The sequence below is a fragment of the Diabrotica virgifera genome, chromosome 3 (genome assembly GCF_917563875.1).
Source record: "Diabrotica virgifera virgifera chromosome 3, PGI_DIABVI_V3a".
In the NCBI taxonomy this organism is placed as follows: Eukaryota; Metazoa; Arthropoda; class Insecta; order Coleoptera; family Chrysomelidae; genus Diabrotica; species Diabrotica virgifera.
In genome coordinates, this window is record NC_065445.1 from 194,579,616 (window position 1) to 194,606,908 (window position 27,293).

Below are 27,293 nucleotides of genomic sequence, written 5' to 3' on the forward strand. Positions count from 1 at the left end.
GAAAAAACTCGTTCCGGAAAGCAGTTTGACGTTGGAGTACTTAATATAAAAGATACGAGTTTAAACATATTCCTGGTATCTTTTTTTGGAAACTGTTGAAAGAGCTGTTGCCATTTCTGTGCGGTGGTGGCAGTGGTGTCTTTGGAATTTCCCACTAATACGTCCAAAGATGATTTCAACAAGTTAAATTCTTCATATAGGTGATCTACCGAAATATTGTCTGTCAATTTCAATAAAGCGATAGCATTTTCAATCATGTCGAAACTAATTTCAGTTTCCAGATTTAGGAATTTAAGTCTAGCAAAAATATTCTCATCTGAAAAATTATAACGTTTTTCTATATATTTTTGGCAATTTGTGTAAAATAGTTTAAAGTCTTCGATGACTTTGATCTCTTCAGATTCAACTAATTTATTTAAAATAAGTTTCGTCTGGTAGCCGAAAAACCCATCCTTCTGTCTTTGAATCAGTCTTGAACGGAAGAGGCATAATGACTCATGCATTTCGGTTATGGCAATGTCATTTCCCTGAGACTCTTTTATTAATGTACCAAAAGCACTCATCACATTATAAACAAAATTCAAGTAGGCTAGAGTTTTTGTTTCCTCTGCTTCAGAACCAAAAATTTTTTCAATGGCTTTCGCACATGATTCTTTTTTATCAAAGTAGCTTTTCAAAGCAGGCCAAACCTTGATTATTCTCTCAACAGCAGGACAGAGCGACAAAAATCTTGTATTTACGTGACGTAATAACTCGACCCACTCCATTTCCGTAGTTTCAAATATCTCCATCAATTCCGCACGACGTTTAGCTGAATGTGAGAAATGGCCATATATTTTTAAGATGATAGCTTCTACATCGATGTCTAATCTATCACATGCAAATTTGCTCATGTTATGCAAGATGTGAACTGAACAGTTAGCTTTTAATATTTTTTCGTTTTTGGAATGAAGATTAGTGAAAACAGAATGATTTGAACCAAAGTTTACATTTGCATTGTCTGCACCATATGATGTTACTTGCGATAATTTTAAGTTATGTTTATCCAGTATTTCACAAAGTACCTTTGTTATTTGGTCGGCAGTTTCGTCATTACTCTCCACAAAATCTATTAATTTGTTTTGTATTCCTTTGTCAAATCTGAAATATCGCACACATATTGGAAACATTTTCCGGTTTCCTTTATTGCTGGCATCCGTAGAAATCGAAAAAAATAAATCTTCTTTTAAATTTTGAACTACGTCCTTCAAAGCTTCTTTTGCCAATACTTCACAAACTATTGCTTCGCTCTTTGTCCTACCACATTTAACATTCTTAGCTATCTTAGAATCGGCGTACATGAGAGGTAATAACTTTTGAAAACAATCCAGACTATTGTAGCTTAACGAATGTTTAACGGTGTGATATACAGAAGTAATTTCTGCAGCTGACGTTTTGTATATAATATCATCGCGATCACGATCAGATGTTGAAGTACCCGGTGCCTGGAAATAGCTAGTTAAGTTTCTTGCAGCACGAGAACTAGTGATCTTCAAGTGACTATTTGTTTTGGAATGCTTCACTACGTCGTTTAATCCGCCATGTGAAATAGTAAACTCTTTTTTACACAGTGTACAGTAAGCTTTATACTCACCCGACGCCACAGAACGCAACCAATTGTGATCATTCTGCCAATTTGAACTGTATTTGGTGAGGCGATGTTTTCCTAGTTTGATTTTCTTCTTGGGTGTAATGTCTTCCGGTTTCGAGCAATCCGAAACATCACTATCGGTTTCATAAGTTTCATTCATCTTTCGTAAAAAAACTGGAACTTTTGTTTTCTTATTGCAATTACACTAAATTTCGCACCTAACGCAACTCACTACCTCACTGATTTCAAGCTCGAAAACAAATGGTATTCGTTTTTCTTTCGTAAGTAATCACAGCTACTCGCTTACGATTCAAATAAGAACAAGAAAAGAGCAGAAGAGAAAGAGAAGATGTTAAGGTAAACTTCCGCACCAAGCGACCGAGACAGGAGACCGCGACAGGCGACAGATAGGCGAGGTCTCCCCACGACTGCTCTCAATGCAATTATATCAGGGTAGTTCTGCAGCCCGCGACCGAGACCAGCGACCAACTATCGACTATTCGCGACCTATATGTCGCCTGTCGCGGTCTCCTGTCTCGGTCGCTTGGTGCGGAAGTCTACCTTTAGCAGTCGCACGCACCGATTGCGTGAGGCACAGAGGCACCCTCTCTCTCGCCCGCGCTTATATTCATTATGCGCTGGACAGGCGGCCGGTCCACACTTGTTTGTGCCAACCGCTGCGCTTTCTCAGTACGCTGCACGCAGGGTCGAATTATTCCCAAAAAGCGGGATTGAGCCTGTCCCGCGCGGGACATTTAATTTTGAGTTAAAAATCGGGACGTCCCGCGAAAAGCGGGACGTCTGGCAACGCTGATGAGTTGTGTCAGTATGGGTAGGTTTATGAAATACGGAGAACTCCTGTTCGTTGTGCAGTCTGGTAATTGTTACATCTAGAAAGTTTATGGACTTATTATGTTTCTATTGTAAACTCAATATTACTATGGAGTGAATTAATGTATGATAAGAATTAGTTAAATTGCCTGTTAGTCCCTGTAAAGCATACTAGTATATCATCCACGTATCTCCACAATATAAGAACTGTTTGAATATGGGATGTTTTGAAATTGTTGTTTCAAGCTGGTTCATAAAAATATCTGATAGAGAGAGCTTAGAGGATAAATTCAAAGTAGTCTTGATTTATGCAAATTTCATGAAGGTGTAAAAGGCTATAGTGGGATAGGATGGTCAAAAACGCCCCCGCACCGATCAGCCCCGCTACTTATGTTTTCGATAAAGGATATCAAATTATGCTCTCATGCAAATTTTTAGCTTCCCAGAGGTCCTAAAACGACTTAAATCGAGAAAAGAAGAATTTTTAGATTTTATTTTTTTGTGAGCGCAATTTTACTTTAAAAAATCTGAAAAAATTCAAAAGGTTGTATCTTTTGAATATAAAACAACCTAATTTTTTTCAGATTTTTGTAATAAAAAATGAGCCTAGGAAAAATTTTTGAATTTTCAAAAAAAATTTAGGTTATGATAATATGATTTGGCCAACTTTTTAATAGTATTTTTTTGAGTACTTTTTGCTGTTCTTTTAAATGGCAGAGGCAGAATTTTTAATATCTGAGCGGAAAGACCGAAAAAATCGAAAAAACCGTTTTTGGCTGTCTCGAGATGCATCTCGGGACAGCCAATTTTAGGATTTAGGATTCTGACTATAACAACTGAAAAAGAACTAAAATTGTGAATTTTGTCATAAAATTTGGTATGTGGGGTTATAATAATATTTGGAACAACTTTTCCAAATAACTTTTATCGATATCTGTAACGCAAAGCAAATCGAAACGCATATCGAAAATTCACCCGGTTTGTGGATTCGCAGTAGGCCGCGTTTAAAATTTAAAGTTCAGTTGACTATTTTAAAAATTGTGAACCATCACCCTGTATGACTGTGCAAAATTTCAAATCTGTATATATTTTTATAGCCGAAACATAGGGGTGTCTTCATCTTAAATGCGACACACTGTATCTTATCAATTTGATAATTTATTGTAACTAATATAGTCGTATTTTTTATAGATTCAAAATATACAATCAAAGTACTGACTAATTCACTAATTTTATCATAAAAAGTTCAAATTGATTGCATTGAAGTATTGAACCACTTATTAATATTAATAATTAATGTGTATTAATAATGTGTATATAATTATGTGTAATAATATAATATACAGAGTGAGTTTTATGTATGGAAACCCTCAATTATCTCCGAAATGGCTTGCACGATTTTTATGGATTGTGGTGGGTTGGGGTTTTCTAATGTGGCTGATATTATAGTAATACTTACATTGTTGTCAGATCTTCTGTTTTTCTGAAAATCTAATTAACTTTGTTATTTCAAATGGAACACCCTGTATATTTTTTGCGTTTTGAAGTCCTTAAGAAATACTGATTATTTTCCATGTATTCCATATACCTAAAGGCCATAATTTCGGAGATATTGCTACATTTATTTAAAAAACTTTTTAAACAAATTATAAAAATCAATTTTTTCGGCCTGTGTAGACATTATTATACGTTGTTTGGACCATTGGGACCACTGGGAACACAAAAGTTCTCTTGTAATTTTTCTCTGTTTTTAGAGTTATAAATAATTTAAAACTGAAAAGAAATCGAATAATGACGATTTTCAAGGTTCAAAAACAAAAATAAAAAACATTATTTTTGAAACTTCGGAGTACCCAAACCCTTCTTCCAGGGGCTCGCTATAAAATTTTTTGGCACGATTTATTCTAAAACATTGCTTTTTAATAAATGTTAATGAAGCGCATATGAGAGGACGGGCGATCGGGCTGCATTAACAACTAAAAAACAATATTTTATAATGAAACAAGCTCAAATTACTTATTGGTAACTGATAAAATAAGACTTTAGCTTGAATTTCTATACTTGGCAGTTTCAAAAATAATATTTTTGATTTGTGTTTTTTAACCTTGAAAATCTAATTATTCGATTTCTTTTCAGTTTTAAATTATTTATCTCTAAAACGATTAACTTTAGAGAAAAATTACAAGAGAACTTTTTTGTTCCCAATGGTCCAAAGAACGTAAAATAATGTCAACGCAGGCCGAAAAAATTGATTTTTATAATTTGTTTAAAAAGTTTTTTTAAATAAATGTAGCAATAACTCCGAAATTATGGCCTTTAGGTATAGGGAATAAAACATGTAAAATAATCAGTATTTCTTAAGAACTTCAAAACGCAAAAAATATACAGGGTGTTCCATTTGAAATAACAAAGTTAATTAGTTTTTCAGAAAAACGGAAGATCTGACAACAATGTAAGTATTACTATAATATCGGCCACATTAGAAAACCCCAACCCACCATAATCCATAAAAATCGTGCAAGCCATTTAGGAGATAATTGAGGGTTTCCATACATAAAACTCACTCTGTATATTATATTATAATATTATTACACATAATTATATACACATTATTAATACACATTAATTATTAATATTAATAATTGGTTCAATACTTCAATGCAATCAATTTGAACTTTTTATGATAAAATTAGTGAATTAGTCAGTACTTTGATTGTATTTTGAATCTATAAAAAATACGACTATATTAGTTGCAATAAATTATCAAATTGATAAGATACAGTGTGTCGCATTTAAGATGAAGACACCCCTATGTTTCGGCTATAAAAATATATACAGATTTGAAATTTTGCACAGTCATACAGGGTGATGGTTCACAATTTTTAAAATAGTCAACTGAACTTTAAATTTTAAACGCGGCCTACTGCGAATGCACAAACCGGGTGAATTTTCGATATGAGTTTCGATTTGCTTTGCGTTACAGATATCGATAAAAGTTATTTGGAAAAGTTGTTCCAAATATTATTATAACCCCACATACCAAATTTTATGACAAAATTCACAATTTTAGTTCTTTTTCAGTTGTTATAGTCAGGATCCTAAATCCTAAAATTGGCTGTCCCGAGATGCATCTCGAGACAGCCAAAAACGGTTTTTTCGATTTTTTTTGGTCTTTCCGCTCAGATATTAAAAATTCTGCCTTTGGCATTTAAAAGAACGGCAAAAAGTACTCAAAAAAATACTATTTAAAAGTTGGCCAAATGATATTATCATGACCTAAAAATTTTTTGAAAATTTCAAAAATTTTTCCTGGGCTCATTTTTCATTACAAAAATCTGAAAAAAATTAGGTTGTTTTGTATTCAAAAGATACAACCTCTTGAATTTTTTCAGATTTTTTGAAGTAAAATTGCGCTCACAAAAATATTAACCTAAAAATTCTTCTTTTCTCGATTTAAGACGTTTTAGGACCTCTGGGAAGCTAAAAATTTGCATGAGGGCATAATTTTATATCCTTTATCGAAAACATAAGTAGCGGGGCTGATCGGTGAGGGGGCATTTTTGACCATCTTATCCCGCTATAGCCTTTGATCGGATTTGTAATATTATGGTCTAATATTCGAATAGATTTTTAACTAGAACAAAAGTTTCTGTAAGAGGAATACTAGGAAAAAGATTTTTTACGTGAAATGAAATTAGCCTTGAGTTATTGAAAATGTATTTTATTAACTAAAAGTGCGTTTTTTACGGTGAATTTAGGTGAGAATTTAGTGCATTCTACAATAATGTCTAACAGTTTTTTTGAAATTTTATATGACGGAGTTGTATAAACAAACTACAGGTCTTATTGGGTGGTCAGATTTGTGTAGTTTAATAAAAGAGTAAAATTTAGGAGGTTGTGTGTTCATAATATTAAGGTATTTCTGTTCTGTTGGACTTAATATTGATTTTGAATACCAAAAACAAATTATACTAGCCATTGAAAATTCAAAATCAATATTAAATCAATATAAATTTTAAAGAAATAAAATTAAATTTTGAAGATAAATTAAACATGTGACACTAATATTTTAACACTGCACGCACGTGGTGTAATGTGAAATATTATGAAGATGTTTTAGAAAGATTAATTAACATTAAGTAATATCAAATATTAGTAATATCACAATTAATATTGAATTGTGTATTATCAGTAGTAATTGCACAAGAGCTCTAAAATTCTATATTAATTTTAGAGATCGAGTGCAACTTGTTGCGATTATTTCATGAATAAAACTGTTCAAAACCAAAATTTTATTGTAATTTATTTATGTAAGTACAAATTAATACTGTTAAACACACAGTTGATATAAAATATTTTACGGTTGAAAGTCATCACTTTGATAACACTAATTGTCATTAATGTCACTGAATGTATTTTTTCGTAGCAACGAAGGGCATCTGACGTAATATACTTGACGACGGGATATTATCAAAAATTATCACCTTAATTTGCATTTCTGTAGCTTTCTATTGGTCAGAATATCCTGTGAATGAAATAATCAGGTAAATAATTGTATAGTGTACTCTCTCTATAACGAACATAGGTATTACGAGATTTCGCTTATAATGAGGTATTACATTAGGTGTCAGTGTCACATGAAATTTCTGTTGAACTATAACACCTACAACGAAGTGTATTGGTTATAACGAAGGAAAATGAGATCGAAGAACATGTTTATTTGCCTGTTTTTGGCGCGGTGATCGCTATAAATAAATATCCCAGCTGCCTGTAGAGAGAAATGCCTAAAATCTGTGTGCTTATCGAGGCCAGTGATGTAATAAACTCTACCGCCTGTCAATTTCTTCCTGTTTATCCACCGACTCTTTTTCAAAAGCGTAAATTTTCTTAGTTGCGCTTATGCCATATGAATCTTGACTCTCATCGAAGTCACTCGGCCTGTCATCGTGAACGCCGATCGCCTATTGTATTCATCGGATCGGAGGAAAGAAAGATAATTTGGAATTGAGTCAGGGTTCAACGACTGATAGCGTAACACCGCTTTCTTATAGAGGGTGTCCAGAAACTACCGGCAAACGAAGAAACTATTTAGAAAAACGAAAACTGGTACGTTTATGTATATTCCAGAGATGAAACGATTTCATTAATTGCGAATTTCTAGTACCGGTCATAAGCGTCTGTTTTTGGTAGGTCAATGGTTATTTTATCGCGTAAGTTTTTGTTTTAAGGTTTTAATCATTTTTGACACTACAATAGATTTTTAAATTATGAGGTATTCTAGTACTAACAGTTACTCTTGCCTTAAGTTGGTAAAAAACACCGTTTTTTCTTTAAAAGTTTTTTTTATAGTTATTTATGAAACAGTTCGTAAAGTATGCTTTTTGCGAACGCACGCGATGTTTAGAGCACGAGCGACAACGGAGCGAGTGCTATACATCGCGTAAGTTCGCAAAAAGTACTTCTCGCACAGTTTCATACAATATTTTATCTACGATAAACAAATAAAAAAACTGTACCTAACTCTTCGTCACTGGAATTCATTTCTATTCTATAATTTTTAGAACTTTGACATTTAAAAATTCTAACTTCGTTCAAACCAGACAAATGTCAAAACTTTTGTTGTAATTTATTGCTCACATGTCATCACCATGACAACGCAAAAGTTAAGGATATTTGATTATATGAAAGTGTGCCAAAAAACAGTGCGAAAAAGTTAATCCAATTTAAAATACATTGTTAATATTTCACGCACACTTTAAATCCTTCACGCACTGCTATCTATAATGACAGTTTTCACAAACTAAAAACTTTTACATAATATGAGATAGAGTAGGTAGATAAAATATTTTTTGAAATTCAAAAACGAAAAATTTTCAAATCGATTTTTCAAGAAAACGGTGTGTCCTACCGACTTAAAGTAAGAGTACCTTTTAGTACTAGAATATCTCACAATTTAATAATCCAGTATCAAGAATTGTGAAAAGTTAAAGGCAAAAAAGTTATGCGATAAAATAACCGTTGCCCTACCCAAAACGGACGCCTATGACCGGTACTAGAAATTCGCAATGGATGGAATGGATTTATCTTTGGAAGGTAAATATGCGTACCAATTTTCGTTTTTCTAAATATAAGCGTTTTGGAGGAATTTAAGAAAAACTAATTACAAGACGCCATCTTCAAAGAGCTCTAGCTCGTTTAGGAAGCATTTTCGGACTAGGTGAACTGAGTTAAATTGTCTTAAAATTATCTGATGAATCTCCTGTCTTCGTTTGTCGGTAGAGTTTCTGGACACCCTGTATAAGGTGGCAAATCTGGGTTTTATAGCGTAACAGCAATTATCGGCATTAGGGGTTGAAACTTATATTTAAATTGGCTGATATTTCCTTTTTGTATTCACTTAAGACTTCAAGTATTACTGTCGATGATATTAACCCTTGGAGGTATGCAATTTATTTGTCTCCACGTGTATTTCACTCAGATTCGCCACCTTATATAGGAAAGAGGCGTTACACTAGGGCACTGGCGAAGCGTCCATGTAACCACTGTTACCATTGGTAACAGTTAAAATTTGCAAATAAATATTTTATGACTACTATTAAATAATTCCATTTATATTTTTTAAAAATATAAATATTTGTTAATAGTATCTACCTAATTCAGTAAAATAGCCAACTAGAAGCACGAAAATATCAGCGAGTTTATGTAAAATCGGTTGCACGTTATTATAATACGCCCTTACCACAGTATATAGAGGTTCCCTCTTTATACTGTGCCCTTACTTACCGTGCGCCGCGCCGTTATTTACCACTTCTGTGAGTGGCAACGATTGTAGGATCTTTATATCGGTCAGAGGACTAGAGGACTGGATCGTCTCTGAAAATTTTGCGGGAACGATGGTTCTTAAGCCGCTGTGGATTATTATTCGTGTTACCAAATTTTAATTTGGTGACACGGCTAGGTAAGGGCCGGTAGGTACTTTATGTCTCGGTTAGCTAATCGGGACAGAAAATACTGACCGTAAGAATATCAGACTTAATAAATGCAATTTTAATTATTATTATAATTATAGGTAATAATTATAATTCCATTTATGAAGTCTGTTATTCTTAGGGCCGGTATTTTTTCGATTAAACTCCGGTTAGTTAACCGTACCGGCCCTTTGGATTCGATTATTGCATAATATGCATTATTAATTATTAGTTTATAACTTGTAACTGTACTTGCTTACTATACAGATAACATATCTATACCTTTTTATCCTATATAAATCATATTAATCGATTTTAATTACTTGTCGAAATATATTAATTAACAACAACATTATTATATGACATATAATAATATTGATTATACAGTACATTGTAGTGTATAATCAATAAAATAAAAATTATTTAATATTTTAGGCTAAAAATGACAAATGAATGTACTGATTAGTATACTAATTATACAATTTGGATTTTTTAATAAAGTATAAAGGTGATATAATACATATTTTACCTAAAAACAACAAATATGTTTTTAATTTGTAGATACTTTATATAGTTTCTTAAATTTTTAATTTTTTAATTTTATTTCTGTATTTCATCTATTTTTATAATAGACCTGGATCGCGCGTACCAAAAAAAGTTGATTAATAGCAAGCTGAAAATTCACGGTGTCTAGTCGGACAAACTTTGATGTATGGGAACACTGTATATATAAAAATATTTATAAAATACTTCTGGTTTTGGTAACACTTTAAAAAAAGTCACGCGTCGCCACTGCACTAGGGAGTTTTTGTGCACACAAATACGTAGACGTAACGCATCTTTTTGACATATACGCTTGCGCATTGGTTGAGAGGTGACTCAAATTTTTTTGCAGAAATTGCTTGAAAATAACTCAAATAATAATATTTGAGTTATCCTTCCTCTCAAAAAGGTCCAGAACATTGTTTAAATAATCAAAATGTCAAAAAATGAAGGAAAAATTCGATTTTTTTCTTCGTTTTTTGATTATAACTTTAAGAGTATTCATTTCATTTCCGAGAAAAGTTGTATTGACATAAAAGTTGTGTAATTAAATGTCCTACAATATTCGCGGTGTGCAAGTACTTGGAAGGGATACGCGAAACGATCGTGCGCGAATAGCGGAGAAATATTGCAACTTTCTTAAATAATTCATATTGTCAACTGAAATTGTCAAATTGACGTACATTTCATACCAATTGTCATTTAAGAAGAAAAATTATATATTGCTTCACAATATTGATATGATATGCAATTATTATATAAAGGTTAATTTAATTAATTGTATTTTGCTTGCAATACTGCATTTTAATAACTAATTTTATTTACTACATACAATTGTTTAAGTTTGAATAACACAACCTAAATCTTATTTTTTCTTCTTAATATTTTTTTTGGACTATGGCCTTGACAATTATCCAGTAACCAGGCCCATATGATTGGCCAATATAATTAAAAGTGCGAATAAAAGTTCAGAGCGTAGAAATAGGTGTCGCTTTTCCGAACTTGCACGGTCCCAATAGAGTTGGTTGAAAATTTAAAAAATAGTCACCCTTGTTGCAAAATAGCAATAATTGGGAAAAAACTATACAAAAACAAGTATTCGCATTTTACGTTTTTCAACCATTCAGGCTAAACTTAGGACCTTCAAATTTCACCCAGAAAAAGTATATGATACAGTTAAACAATACTGTAAATTTCATTAAGATCGGTTCAATAGATTTTGCAAAATAAATTTTGCAATCCAGCTTTCGCAAAAAAAATTCATTTTTTCAATCTGTTACAGGACTGAAAATAAAGCAGATAGTAAGTTGAAATTTTTTTTGCTTATAGAAGTGTACTGTACCTTTCATTTGAAATTTGCAAAACTAAAATCGATTAACCACCACGGCGTCAGGAATTTTTTTAAATAAACATTAATTATTGGTGTTGCGCGCAGGACACCGGATAGTTTGCTCTGATTGGGCATTCCAATGACCTTTGATAATTATTGATACATTTTAATTTTTATTACATTTCGATATAAATAAATAAATTTGTTTATTGCAAAATAAAAACACATACTCTATCCTTTGAAATAACACTTTTTTTAGCAAAAACTTTCTTTGTTCATATATTTTAACTTGAGAATAAAAGTTTATTATTTTTAAACATATACAATTGTTTAAACAATATTTCACAAACAATAATAAAATTAGTTTGATTTTTGTGGAATTAAAATATTAAAATACAACAAAATATAGAGTAAGAAAATAATATATTAGATGAAGATTGGAAGAAATTTTGGTGGAAATCAACTTCATGTGAATCGAACACCGCTGTTCTGCGCGTAGCACCAATAATTAATGTTTATTTAAAAAAATTCCTGACGCCGTGATAGTTAATCGATTTTAATTTTGCCAATTGCAAATGGAAGGTACAGTACACTTCTATACGTAAAAAAATTTCAACTTGCTATCTGCTTTATTTTCAGTCCTGTAACATTTTAAAAAAATGAATTGTTTTTGCGAAAGCTGGATTGCAAAATCTATTAAACCGATCTTAATTAAATTTACAGTATTGTTTTACTGTATCATAAAGTTTTTCTGGGTGAAATATGAAGGTCATGAGTGTAGCATAAATGGTGGAAAAACGTAAAATGCAAATACTTGTTTTTGTATGGTTTTTTTCGCAATGATTGCTATTTTGCAACAAGGGTGACTATTTTTTCAACTTTTAACTAATTCTATATTGTAGTAAATTTAATTACGCAACTTTTATGTCAGTACATCTTTTCTGGGAAATGAATACTTTTAAAGTTATAATCAAAAAACGAAGAAAAAAATCGAATTTTTCCTTTATTGACATTTTAATTATTTAAACAATGTTCCGGACCTTTTTGAGAGGGAGGATAACTCAAATATTATTATTTGAGTTATTTTCAAGCAATTTCTGCAAAAAAATTTGAGTCACCTCTCAACGTCCATCTCAAAACAGATGGGGCCTGGACTACACGACGATCTTGCCCGATTACCTACCAAATGAACATTTCATCAGCGTACTACCCGTTTGCGTTTATAAACAATTTTAAGGTTATATTGGTTTAGTCTATTTGAGTAAAATTATTCTATGTTTGTAATTGGAAATTGGAACTTCATAATAGATTTAAAATTTTATTGTTTTTAAGTTGTCTATTATTAAGCAAAACAAACAAATCTTGTATTAATTTAAGAAATACAGTGATCACCACAATTAATAACGAAATAAACAAATGACCTAGTTTCAGTAAAATTTTCAAATAAATATTACCAAACTATTTACATTATACATACTGGAATTCTGATGTAGGTACAATAATTTACAACTAAAAAGTAGGTATAAACAAAAATAAAAAATTGTAACCTAAGGAAAAATAATATATTTATATTTAAATAGAAGCAATTAAAACCATACAATTTCATCATTCATTTATCTTTTTTTACATTTGTATATTAATTGTATATTGTGTGAACATTGTTCTATTTTTTTAATGTCAACGGAATTTAAAAATGACTTTACGATTTGCTTTACGTTACGTTAAGGCAGTTACAAAAACTACCTATTTTAACATTCATCCTCTACGACACGTTAGTTGCTTTACGTATACGGAGATGCGTACGTTACGTAGCAACAAAAACTCCCTACTAAGTATCAGTCGTTGAACCCTGACTCAATTCAAATTCTCTTTCTTTCCTCCGATCTGATGGATACGATAGGCGACCGACATTCACGATGACAGGCCGAATGACTTCGATGAGAGTCAAGATTCATATGGCATAAGCGCAACTAAAAAAATTTTTAGGGGTAGTGTAGAATAAACGCTACATTTCGGGCCACATGTTGGGCGCAAATTTGTGAAGCGATAAACTACCCCAGATAACTGAAATACCATTCGCTAACCATAATAACTGAAATAACCATAATAGTTATCGCTTACCCTAGCCTAGCTCAGTCTCCCAAGATGTGTGTTCGTCTTGTCCTAATCAAAAATATGAACAATGAAGATCTGGATTAGAAGCAAACAAAACAATATTTTAACTAATCATGTTTATTGTTCAATAAAGATATAATAGAATATGACTTATTAAATTCAATAACATATATATTCAGATCTTGCCAAAAACTAACAATTCTTGGATTATACTTATGGCTTTTGGTAATGGTTAGATGGTAACTCCTTGATGTCGACTGGTACAGCTGTTGACTTCTCTTGACCTGGGCTAGATGGCCAGCTAAAACTGACCATGTGACAACGAACGAAAGAACGAATTCGTAGGTGTTCACTTGGTCATTCGTTCGCTACAAAGTAGGGCCATTTACATTGAAGCAAACGTTCGCATTCGTTGATGATCGGGAGTGCATATTGCCCGCAGATGTTTTTAAGATGGGCTGATGGGCCAGTGCCAGTCACACATTGTGTTTAAGTTTATTTTCGTGTTTCTTGCTGGGTAAATTTTAATACATACAATAATAGCTTACAAAAATAGCAGGTAGCAGGTATTATACGCTGTTTGAGGGAGCTTAGAAAATAACATAATAAAGAACCAGCTTTCTTAAAATTCTTCCTCGAAAAAGTTACTGGCTCTTGATATTATGACTATATTATGTTCAAATAATAAATTGTAAAATTGGTGTATCAAAATAAATTTGCTTTTAATTAATTTTAGCAATTAATTTGATTTGGTTACCTCATTAGTGTTTCTGGGTTGAAATTTATCCAATAAAAACATTAGGCTTTTAAAAGCAAACCACTCGAACCCTCTTTTTTTCATCACAACCCATTCCTATAGAAATGTTAAAACAAGCATCAGTTTTTCTGTTTATTATTTTATATAGCTTCGATTTTGGGTTTCATAGGCATATTCCATATTGCAAAATGATGTTTTCACAACTACACAATAAACAACCCTCTCAAACTAATGTTTGTAAATAAATTAAATCAGTACTTCTAAACGAATTCGTTCGCTACCGTCTATCCACTGTCCACATTGAACAACGATTTCCTTTGATGATTCGCTCACTTACCGACATCGGTTGGAACATGTGCGAATGCGAACGAATTCGTTCGGTCGTGCTCGATTCGCTGTACAAATACAATAAAGTTAACGAACGAATTCGTTCGTTCGTTCGTGTTCGCTTTGATTTAAATGCGCCTTTAGGTATATAAAAAATTATTAAACTGTGAATGTAACGGACAATAATGAATACAAGAAAATAGAATAATAAATTTTCTTCTTCTTCTTCTTCAGCCTGTTCGCATCCACTCCTGGCCAAAGGCCTCCCCATGAGCTCTCCACTCTTATCTGTCTTGTGCTATTTGGTGCCAGTTACACCTTACTTTGGCTTTGATGTCGTCTAGAGCTCCATTTTCCCGGCCCCTTTTGATTTCCCGGGAATCGGGAGTCTGTTATTTGGATTTCCCGGGAATTCCCAGGAACCGGGAAATTTAAAAATAAAAAGAAGACATTGTTTTTGTTTTAATTTTTTAATGTAATTAGTATAAAAACGTATAAATTTGATTACAATTTAAAAATGTCTAGAACAATTCAAAATTGTAAAGTAAATTTAAAAATAGAAAAATTATAAATTTGTGTTTAAGGCCATCGGTACATAATTCGCAAATATTTTACGGCTATCCCCACTTTTTCTGTCTTTACACGGTACATTACGTGTAGTAAAATTCACACTGGTATGGATATGTAAACATTACTAGAATGTCATTCTACTTGACAATGACATCATTAACTTTAAAGAGATGGCTTTTGAATGTTCTTGGATAACTGTTATTTGTATAATTGCAAATTATTAATTGAGTTAATAAATGTGATAATTTTTTTACTAAATATGTATTCAGTGATTGTAATAATTTATATGTACAACAAAAACTAATACTCCATCGAGAAAAGAGGAAAAGTGTTAAAAGTGATTTTTAATAATATATTGTTACTATGGAACGCTTACAATTTTGAACATATTTAACAAAAAAATACTTGGATCACAGAATATATCCTGATGTATTCTCTGCTTGGATCTTCCATAAATAATAAACAATGAATAACTTTTTATTAAGTTCACGTCTTAACTCAATTATTTATCAAATACACTATAAATATTCTATTTGACTCAGTGCGTTGTATGACAAAGATAGCGAATGTTCGATTTGGAAAATATCACCACGGACATAGTGTCCATTTTTTCGAATCCTGAAAAAACTAATAAATATTTTTAAAAAATTTAAACGCAGAATGAAAGACTAAATTATTATCGAGGGCCGAAAGTCCCTTAGAATAAATAAAAAGTTTCTTTTGAATGAGATATTTGAAATTAAACATCACACTACATTTTCTCTTAGTTTTTCACCTTTTGACCCCTGTAATTTATTAAAGTAAACATTATAGAAGTTTTCAGGGACTTTCGGCGCTCGGTAAGAACGTAATCTTTCATTCTGTGTTTAAATTTTTTAAAAATACTTATTAGTTTTCTCAGGATTCGAAAAAAATGGATCCCCATTTGAATAGCATTGCAGCCGAAAATACGTACCCATCCCCTTAATCTGAATTTTCGTTGTTTTTATTATTGAAATTTGTTTTAAAAAACATAAATTGTTGAGTGTTTAATCTTTCAGGCTGGCTCTTTTTTGTACAGAAATTTGTTGAAATTGAAAACACACTTTCTTGTAGGGTCTGATGCTTTTTAGTGCAGTGAGTAATTTTTTTAAACGTCCGGTCAGCTGATTTGCATTAATATAATAACGTATTAAATTTCCTATATACTAATAATTCCTCATAAACATAATTTTAATTATTTTAATTATATTTTAATTTTCCAAATGAAAATGGGGAACATTTAATCGAATTCTGCGAACAGCACTCTCTGAAAATTCTAAACGGATTCTACCAACATAAAAACATACATAAGTATACCTGGGTCCAACCAACGAGAAATACCAAGTCAATTATAGATTATGTTATCACCAAACAAGAAACACATATACAAGTTGAAGACGTAAGAGTATTAAGGGGACCGGAGTGTGGAACTGACCACTATATGGTAAGATCAAAATGTTTTCTACAGTATCGACCGCGACTACTACATCAAAATGACAACCAACCAGCTCAATCAAAATCACTCGAGACGGATCTACGTAAATACAATATTGATGCACTGCAAAACGACTCAACATCATTTTTATATAAGCTGCGGCTTAGCCAAAAATTGTCGAACCTGACCTACTCCTCAGCCCAGAATACCTATAACGAGATATTAAATAAAATCAATGAAGCAGCTTATGAAGCGCTCGGCACAGTGGAAAGGAACAAAAAGAATACTCCATTGTGGTGGACAGATGACATTGCTAATGCAGTAAATAACAAGAAACAAGCGTATCAAAAGTGGCTGCAAACAAATGACCCAGATGATAGACGAACGTATGCAAGATCAAACAGAGAAGTAAAAAATCTAGTAACGAAAGCAAAAAATAATTCCTGGGAAAGTAAATGCGAAGAGCTCAACAAATATATAGGGTCAACAAGATCAAGAGAAGCATGGAAAACGATAAAAAATCTGAGAACAAACAGAAAAGAGACTAGTAGAATAGATTTAATAAAAGAAAGATCTTGGATCGAACATTACTCGCAACTTTTGACTGAAACAAGACCGCAATTCACGAACATCAGTACAACAACATATGAAGTAGAATACGATGAAGACGATGAAATAACAGTACAAGAAGTCGAGAATGCAATACGAACTCTAAAAAATCGAAAGTCATGCGGACCACAAGGAATACCGAACGAATTACTAAAACACAGCCCACAAGTATTACGAGAATTACTTGCGTATGTTTTCACCTTATTCTATAAAGGTCATGATTTACCACATGAGTGGACAAAAGCACATATTAACAATATATACAAAAAAAGAGATAGAAAAAATTGTTCAAACTACAGGGGGCTTAGTGTCATAAACTCACTCTCAAGACTCTATGGAAAAATAATAAAAAATAAAATTGAAAAAGAGATGACAGATGTAGAAGAACAAAATGGCTTTCGTGTAGGCAGATCCTGTATGGACAGCATATTTTCTCTAAAGCAAGTTATTGAGAAAAGATTAGCCCACAACCTTTCCACCCATATAGTTTTTATTGATCTGACAAAGGCATACGATAGTGTACCACTTTCAATGCTCTGGATACCAATGGAAAAACAAGGAATAAGCAAAAAAAATATACAAGCAGTACAACAGCTTTACAAAAATATGACGGTAAACATTAAAACTGGAAACAAATTAACGAGAGAAATTCCTATTAGTAAGGGCCTAAAGCAAGGCTGCTGCATAGCACCTATACTCTTTAAAATATATTTAAATGAGGCACTCTCACTGTGGAGAAGAAAGTGCTGCAATATGGGCATCCCAATCGATGACGATAGATTGTACACAATACACTTCGCTGACGACCAAGCCATTCTAGCTGAAGACGAGAGTGATATAGACTATATGCTCAGAAAACTGGAAGAGGAGTACACTAAGTGGGGCCTTACAATTAATATACAAAAAACCGAGTACTTAGTTGTAGGAGAAACACCAGAACGCCTACAAATTGAAATGGAAACTATAAATCCAACAGAAGTCTTCAAATACTTAGGAGTCCAAATATCTTCAAAAGCAGGGAGTAACGACGAAATACATTCCAAGATTGGCCAAGCAAGATCAGCCACCAGACAGCTACACGGACTATTGTGGAGTAATAAAATAAAAGAAAATAAAAGAAGAATGTATAAAACAATAATAGAAAGTATTGGGTTGTACGGCGCTGAACTCTGGGAAATCAACCAAAGAAACAAGTCAAAAATCAAGGCGATTGAAATGAACTATTGGAGACGATGTTGCCGACTCACTAGACTTGATAGGGTGAGAAACGAAGATATTAGGAGACAAATGGAAATCGATCTAGATATAATAGACACAATCGAAGCCAAAAGACTTAACTGGTATGGACACCTTCAGAGACTGCCTGAAAATAGATGGCCGAAAAAAATAGAAAAATGGACTCCACCCACAAGAAGAAAACGAGGTAGACCAAGACGATCCTGGAGAGAAGATGTCGAAGATGCAATGACCGCCAGAGACTTAAAAACTGAAGATTGCTTCGACAGAAATCGCTGGAGATTAGGATGCGAGAAGCGGCGACAGCTGTAGAAGACTCGCTTATTATATATACATAATTTTAAAAGATGAAGTTTTCGATCCTAATAGCATTATTAATAATATTTAGAAAATATTAAAATATTACTAAAAGATTTTTAAATTGAAAACTTATTGGTCCGTTTCCTTGGTAACACCTCCAAGGCTTCTAAAACCTCTCAGTGCTGATCAATTGGGGTATGGAGAACAAGCCTACGTTCTCTCCGATGAGGCTCCAATAAGAGCCGAAAATCGCGATTCAGAGGACTGCACTGCGCTCCGTATTCTAATTGAAAAGTAAGATTGTTTTGCCTTCGCATTGCAACTGAATTAAAAATAAAAATTTTATTTTATTTTTATATTGGTCTTTACTCCTTCGAGTAACTAGGTCCATTTTCTGTTGGAATTTACCAGCTGAACAGACGGGGTCGTGAATTGTAAGTTTTTTGAATTCCCTCTTGCCTTCTTCGCTTCAGCATCCATTTGGCTTGCAAATTTTAGAAGCCTTGGAGGTGTTACCAAGGAAATGGACCAATAAGTTTTCAATTTAAAAATCTTTTAGTAATATTTTAATATTACCTAAATATTATTAATAATGCTATTAGGATCGAAAACTTCATCTTTTAATTGCCAGATGACGCTAGTCACCTAATATTTTCCCTTCAGTTGCAATGGGTGGGAAAACCTCTCAGTGCTGATCAATTGGGGTATGGAGAACAAGCATACGTTCTCTCCGATGAGGCTCCAATAAGAGCCGAAAATCGCGATTCAGAGGACTGGACTGCGCTCCGTATTCTAATTGAAAAGTAAGATTGTTTTGCCTTCGCATTGCAACTGAATAAAAAATAAAAATTTTATTTTATTTTTACAAAATTTTAATTCAAAATAAATATTTATGTTATAATTCTGGATCCTGGATGCTTCCAAATAAATCATATCGTTGCATAAACAAAGGAATGTTTATGCTGACGGATATAATGCATTCCGATTTAACTCCAAAATTGGAAGGTTTAAAATATAATTGAAAAATAAATATTTTAAGTGGAATAATTTAAAATGATTATTAAGCAGATAGAGATAATAATTGTATCAGAATCATTTATTCATTGTGAGTTAGTAATATCTCCGCTCATAATTTAAAATAAAATATTTAAAAAAATCCCGGGAAATTTGTAAGAATTCCCGGGAATCGGGATTTCCATTTTTTACTGATTTCCCGGGAAATTTGTCCCGGGAATTTAGCTCTAATGTCGTCTAGCCATCGTTTTTGTGGTCTTCCTCTCCTACGACTGTGTTCGCGTGGTATCCAATGTACAATGTTTCTCGTCGACCTATCGTTGTTTTGCCGTGCCACGTGTCCTACCCAGTTCCATTTCATTTGCATTTCAATTCTTCCAATTACATCTTCCACCTTCGTCCTTATTCGCACGTCTTCATTTCGTATATATTCCCTCCTAACATAGCTCGTTCGATCGCCCTCTGTGTCGTTCTCAATCTATTGGCTGATACCTCTGTAAGTGTCATGATCTCCATTCCATAAGTCATAACTGTTAGAATACGACTCTTAAATACCCTTTTCTTTAGATTTATTTGTATCTTTTTGTTGTTTAACACATCACTAGGTCTTCCTACCGCTTCCCAAGTCATTCGGATTCTTCTAGATATCTCTGCCATTTGATTCTGTTTGCCTAGTTTGATCGTGTGACATAGATATATATAGGTACTCTTCGACACAAGAATCTACAGGTCGAGCAAGTCTCGTAAATTTCACGATTGCGAGCCACGCTTCACGCAACCGTGTTTGCGTACTTGTGTTTCGAGTTGCGTGGTCGTGCGGAGTTATATTTACCAATTCGCGCAATCGTACTTGAGACGCTGTGTCGTCAGGTGAGGTGTTTGAAAATTTGTGTAACTTGATTGCTTGATTCTGTGGTGTGAAGGTGGTTAAACTTTTGTTTTATTTTTTTTTTGTTTTGTTTGTTTTTGTTGTTGCGAATATATCGCAGAAAGTTTTTAGATGAAGTAATTGTATGATGAAGATAACACAGAAAATACAAGAGGGCAGCATACTTTGCAAAACAACTGCTACAATTTGAAATCAACAATTTGTTAAGTTGTTGTCTTGCAGGTAAAAAAAGTGACTTTTTAAAAAAATTATATCTTGGAAACTAAAAATTATTTTTATTTATAATTGAAACATGTAAAAGTATAGTACTCTCAAAAAAATTTCAGCCAAAAATATTCATTTTTGTAGAGTGGACTGCAATTTTTCGACAACAGCCCTTTTTTGCGGTGAGCAGCATAACAAGTCCAGTCTCATCTGAAATCAAAGTTTCTTGTAGTTTATACCTCTGGCTAGTGAATGAACAAAGGATTTTTTATTAGATGAGGTCATTTTTGTTTTATAAAAAAAACTACTTTAAAAATGAGAAAAATTGGGGTCAAAAATGTGTTTAAACTTATGTAAAATCTTCAAATTTCATTTTTTTTAATTCCTTCGTTCATATTCTAGCCAGAGGTATAAACTACAAGAAACTTTTTGATTTCAGATGAGACTGGACTTAGTTATGCTGCCAACGCAAAAAAACTTAAACTCTACAAAAATGAATATTTTTGGCTGAAACTTTTTTTGAGACTACCTTAAGTACTATACTTTTACATGTTCCAATTATAAATAAAAATAAATTTTAGTTTTCGAGATATAATTTTTTTAAAAAGTCACTTTTTTTACCCACAAGACCTATGTAACCCCTTAAAAAAATGTTTGGAAGAATATGTTTGATGGCCAAGATGCATACATATATTTAGAAGGAAAGTTCCTGATTTCTGTAGTATAATACATAATACTGAAGAGGAAGTAGCTCTAAGCGCCGGACTCCACTTGCGATTTGTAGTTGTGAAGATTGAACACATTCTTTCAAATAGAAGTCAATCCATGATTATTTAGTCACAAATGGATTGACTTGTATTTGAAACAATGTGTTCAATCTTCCTGATTACAAATCGCAAGTGGAGTGCGGCGGTAATAACACCAAAATATTCCATATAGGTCCATAGAAGGTACACAGACATTGAAAAATTCCTGGAATATCCCCGAAAACATGTTCCCTGAACATCCCAGGAAAATCCTGTGTCAGCATTTTAAACATTACCTGAATGTTTTATTGGAACATTCCATGAATGTCCACGAATGTTCTCTGGACATTCAAAATATATTTTGTAGACATTCCCTGGATATACCAGAAATACAGTGATGAGCGCTGTAATAACCGGCAAAATAGCACAAAAGATGTATTAAGTAGTGAGATAAAAAGACATGAAACTAGTCGAGCTGGGTAGCGATATTAACTTATACATTTAGATTGTATTGATTGTGTACCACCTTCAGACGTATCAGACGAGTTTGGAAACTACCACTGTCACAGTGACAGTTTTAGTTGACATACTCCTCCGATATGTGTAAAGGTGGGATCAATATAACGTAAATTTAAAGGTTAATTTCGCTAAATTTCCCAGCTCAACTAGTTTCATTTCTTTTTATCTCACAACTAAATATGTTGCCCATATTTTGCCGGTTATTAGGGCACTCATCACTGTACATTTTTGCTGATGTGACAATACCTCCTATCTGTTTTTTCATGAGTTTTGTATGAGAGATGGAAAAACATGTTTTAAGGTCACCTCCTGTGTTCATATGTAAGTTTTGACTTGTTTTGTAGTTCATAGATAGTTTAATTTACTACAAAACAAGTCAAAAAATATATGAAAACAGGAGGTGACCCTAAGACAAGTTTTTAGTCTCTCTTACAAAACTCATGAAAAAACAGATAGGATGTATTATTACATCACTGACGATATGTGGCCATACCAAATAATACATCCTTGATAAATATAAACATTTTTATTGAACAAAATCTTTTCATACATTTTTTAATGCAATTTACTGATATTCCTAAATATTTCAAAAAAATGTGTCACATTTGCTTTGTAAACCTTTCTTTTGCCTTTCGTAGCCACATATTCCGTTTCCTTCCTGGTTTTTTGTAGACCACTTCTCTCAGCTGATTCTAAAAAAAATAAAATAAATGGTAATTTTTCTATCCTTTACAATTAACAATCAGAAGAAATATTATTTACAGATATGCATAATAATAATAGGTTTGTTCTAGCATCAGTTTGAAACCATTAGCGAATAGTGGACCAGCGCGAGTAGAGGGGATCGCACTGGTGACTGCATTATGTTCTTTTACTGACCAACTGTTTGCTGATGGTTTTTGACTAGTTTGACTGTTTGCTAGAACAAACCTAATAATAATGAATATTTTGTATTTTGACAATGACATCTGATGTGGAAGTCAAAACATTAATAAAATTATTTTTTCAAGTTAACTTTCACATGCGCGTCTTAAAATTGTACTTTTAATACTTATATCATAAATAACTATTAAAACTATCTTAAGAGGAAACAGTATCGATCAACAGGTAGCGAAAATGTGTTCCAAGATTGCGGCTGTAATTTTGAATATTTTTTCAAGATATTTGGCACACATATTCGTAATATAATAAAGAATGGCGGTACAGAGCCCAATTTGAAAAATATATTAATATGTGGAAATTATTCTGTAATTAAATACAATATAAAAAAACGAGCTTGTACCGCTATTAAGAAGAACAAAAAAATACACTTTTTTCAAATACAACTTTTTTATCCGATTTTGTGTTATTTTGGAACTACTAAAATTTTTTATTTCATTAGTAGTTCCAAAATTACACAAAATCTAGGCATCGGATAAAAAAGTTTATTTGAAGAAAGTGTATTTTTTTGTTCTTCTTAATGGCGGTACAGGCTCGTTTTTTAAATATTGTATAATTACAGAGTAATTTCCACATATTAATATATTTTTCAAATTGGGCTCTGTACCGCCATTCTTTATTATTTTACGAATACGTGTGCCAAATGCCTCGAAAAAATATTCAAAATTACAGTGACAATCTTGGAACACGTTTTGACTACCTGTTTATCGCTACTGTATTACCTTAAAACATTGTAATTTGCTAAACCAGTATATTTTACTCTACTACTACTCTACTAGCTACCTCATTTTCCACTGTTTCTAAAGACTTTTTTACATGGGTAGAGTTTTGAGGAGAGTAGAGTAGTGGTAGTACTCTACCAAAAATGGCTTGATACCATTCACATGAGGAGAGTACAAGTATAGTACAGGGTGATCGTGATCAGTTAAGGGTAGCGAGCGGCCATATCTCATAAGATATTGGTCGTATAGATTTGAGAAAGAAAAATCATGATAAAAGTCGCCAAGAGAAATTACTGGAAATTATTTTCGAGTTTGTCAAACGTCCGCTAGAGGGCATAACAACCAACACAAAGTAGAAAAATGGAATTTTTATAGAATTTTGTCTAATGAAAGTTTATCGATGATATCATTTTCATATTTACAGACCATTTCCCTACATTTTTTGTCTAAAACGTTTTGTTCTATCTATCAAAATAAAGCGGTGGGGGAAGTTCAATTGTTTTTTTAAACAAACCAAGATTTCTTCCGTTTCTTTTGACCGATTTTAGCAAACTTAGGCTCATATGAAAGAGCATAATTTGCACTACAAAGCGCTTATTTGGTTTTGAATTTTTACGTTTGCTGTCGCCGCTAGATGGCGTTAACTGAAATGGTAGCAAATTTTTGAGTTTTAAAAAAAAACAACAAATGTAATGGTATATTAATTTTTATATATTTTAAAAGAGGATAAATTTCTCTATAATTTAATGAAAAGAATTTATTATCTACCTTTTTTTGAACCGTTGATATTGACCAAAATATAATTTTATTACATTAAAAAATGGCACGCCACTGTTTTTTATCAAAATAAAAATCAGTTTTGTAATCTCTTATTAGTTGCTAACAAAAAGAACCTCTTGACTTTTTTCGTTAGACAAACGGTTTTAGATTGAAAAAAAAGTAAATTAGTAATGTTTCGAGATATGGGCGCCCCATGTAAACATATCTTATTTTCTCAATCCAAAACCGTTTGTCTAACGAAAAAAAGTCAAGAGGTTCTTTTTGTTAGCAACTAATAAGAGATTACAAAACTGATTTTTATTTTGATAAAAAACAGTGGCGTGCCATTTTTTAATGTAATAAAATTATATTTTGGTCAATATCAACGGTTCAAAAAAAGGTAGATAATAAATTCTTTTCATTAAATTATAGAGAAATTTATCCTCTTTTAAAATATATAAAAATTAATATACCATTACATTTGTTTTTTTTTTTAAACTCAAAAATTTGCTACCATTTCAGTTAACGCCATCTAGCGGCGACAGCAAACGTAAAAAATTCAAAACCAAATAAGCGTTTTGTAGTGCAAATTATGCTCTTTCATATGAGCCTAAGTTTGCTAAAATCGGTCAAAAGAAACGGAAGAAACCTTGGTTTGTTTAAAAAAACAATTGAACTTCCCCCACCGCTTTATTTTGATAGATAGAACAAAACGTTTTAGACAAAAAATGTAGGGAAATGGTCTGTAAATATGAAAATGATATCATCGATAAACTTTCATTAGACAAAATTCTATAAAAATTCCATTTTTCTACTTTGTGTTGGTTGTTATGCCCTCTAGCGGACGAAACTATGCCTCAAACTCGAAAATAATTTCCAGCAATTTCTCTTGGCGACTTTTATCATGATTTTTTTTTCTCAAATCTATACGACCAATATCTTATGAGATATGGATGCTCGCTACCCTTAACTGATCACCCTGTACTGATGCTAGTATAGTGAAACCGATTTTTGTATTTTTAAACACTCTTGATTATAAGTGCACCTTAAATTCTTAATTTTTTGCTTAAGCTCGTTTACTCCAAAGCCCCCTTTGCCATTCTTTCTACGATTTCATCCTCTGCAGCTTGCTGCAAACTTTTATTTCTGTAGTATACACTACCTAAATTCCATAAACACTGGTATTCGCCGTATTATAGCTCTACAAGTTTTAAAGTTTCATCTTCGGTGAACTTCATTTTCACTATTTACACAAAACACAATTCCAGCCAGAATGACAGCGCCCCCATGTACTCTCCTACCTACTCTATTCTGCCATAATTGAGCGTGTTCCATGGGTAGAGTGTGCAGCCGAGTAGACATTTTGGCAGTAGTGATGGTCATAGAGTAGTTACTTTGCCATAGGTTGCTAGTCACTCTACTTTAACTCCAACTATACACTCTACCAGCTATTCTACTGTGCGGAGCATTTTTACAGGTAGAGTTACTCTACTCTATCAAGTACTTGCATCATTACTCTACCTGTGTAAACAAGTCTTAAATCTACTGAATGAAAATCTACTTAATCTTAATCTACTCTTAATGAAAAATGTCTAAAATCATTTACCCACCTAGTATTATTGTAGAATTTAAGACAGTCCAGTGCCTTACAAATAATTTCAATATGAATATTTTTCACTTTAATTCTCCTTTGATACCACTCCATTTTAGATTTTGGGGAACTTATTTCATTGTGTTTATAGACCATATTTATTGAAGGAACCCAATCTGGAGATTGTTATTATCGATTAAGTCGGCTGATTTTCCTATAAGATTAAAATGTTAACATCTTCAAAAATCGTTACTGTTGTAATTGTAACTTACCAGATATAAAATGATTACAGCAGACAGGACAGGAAAATTTTCATTTCGCTAGTAAAACCTGTACATTGTATTGCATTTAACCATTGTTGTCTCTCAGATACCTTATTTAGTTCAGTTTAAAAGTGAACTTTATCTTGACTTTATCACAATTACTTTGCATTTCACACTTCAAAACACAACACAACACCAATGAAGCATATTATCTTTCTAAATTAATACTTCCAGAGAAAATGTTAAATTAATCTTTGTACAACACAAAATTACAAAGAAATACAACTAAAATTATCTAAAACTCATTAAGAACAGATAGAATAAGATTTATCTTTTACACCCAGTAGCCATATTGACATATTGATTTAATTTTGAAAACGATTATATTTAAATTTGGTAAATATAACGCCGCACGACCACGCAACTCGAAACACAAGTACGCAAACACGGTTGCGTGAAGCGTGGCTCGCAATCGTGAAATTTACGAGACTTGCTCGACCTGTAGATTCTTGTCTCTTCGACACTTTCGATTTCACTTCCATCTAAGTCGATTGTGATATTTTGGTTGGTCATGACTTTTGTTTTATTTAAATTCATCTTTAAACCGATTTTCTCCGATTCTCGTTTAAGTTCTTTCAGCATGAAGATCAGTTCCTCTGTATTACTTTATCGTACTACATACGTAGTATAGTATAATAGATAAAGTTATAGGATCGTGCAAAAACAATTTTTTCAGCTTTTACTTTTTTTCGGCGTTTTGAGTCCACCTTAGTCTAAAAAGCAAATAAAAAAACATGTCGGAAGTATGTACAGTTGAATCCGCGAGTCTTTACCCGTGCGTCATTAATACCTGGCGAGATAAAACACATACTTTTTATCTAGCATCATTCTCTTCCACGCATGAAACTCATGACAAACCAGCTGCCGTTTGTTATTAAGTAAAAACACATGTTATTTTTATGAACCATCTAGACT

The 27,293-nt window shown here is 32.5% G+C and overlaps 1 protein-coding gene and 1 long non-coding RNA gene across 2 annotated transcripts in view; one reads left to right on the top strand and one right to left on the bottom strand.

The window, feature by feature from the left end:
* Nucleotides 1-27,293, top strand: part of LOC126882667 (zinc finger protein 721-like) — a 203,307-nt gene that overhangs the window by 58,305 nt on the left and 117,709 nt on the right. The window lies entirely within an intron of this gene.
* On the bottom strand, nt 22,556-26,833 carry LOC126882274 (uncharacterized). Its single transcript, XR_007697254.1, has 3 exons — nt 26,328-26,833; nt 26,075-26,269; nt 22,556-22,736 (listed from the first exon to the last, which is right to left on the bottom strand). It is a non-coding gene; the product is annotated as an uncharacterized LOC126882274 (long non-coding RNA).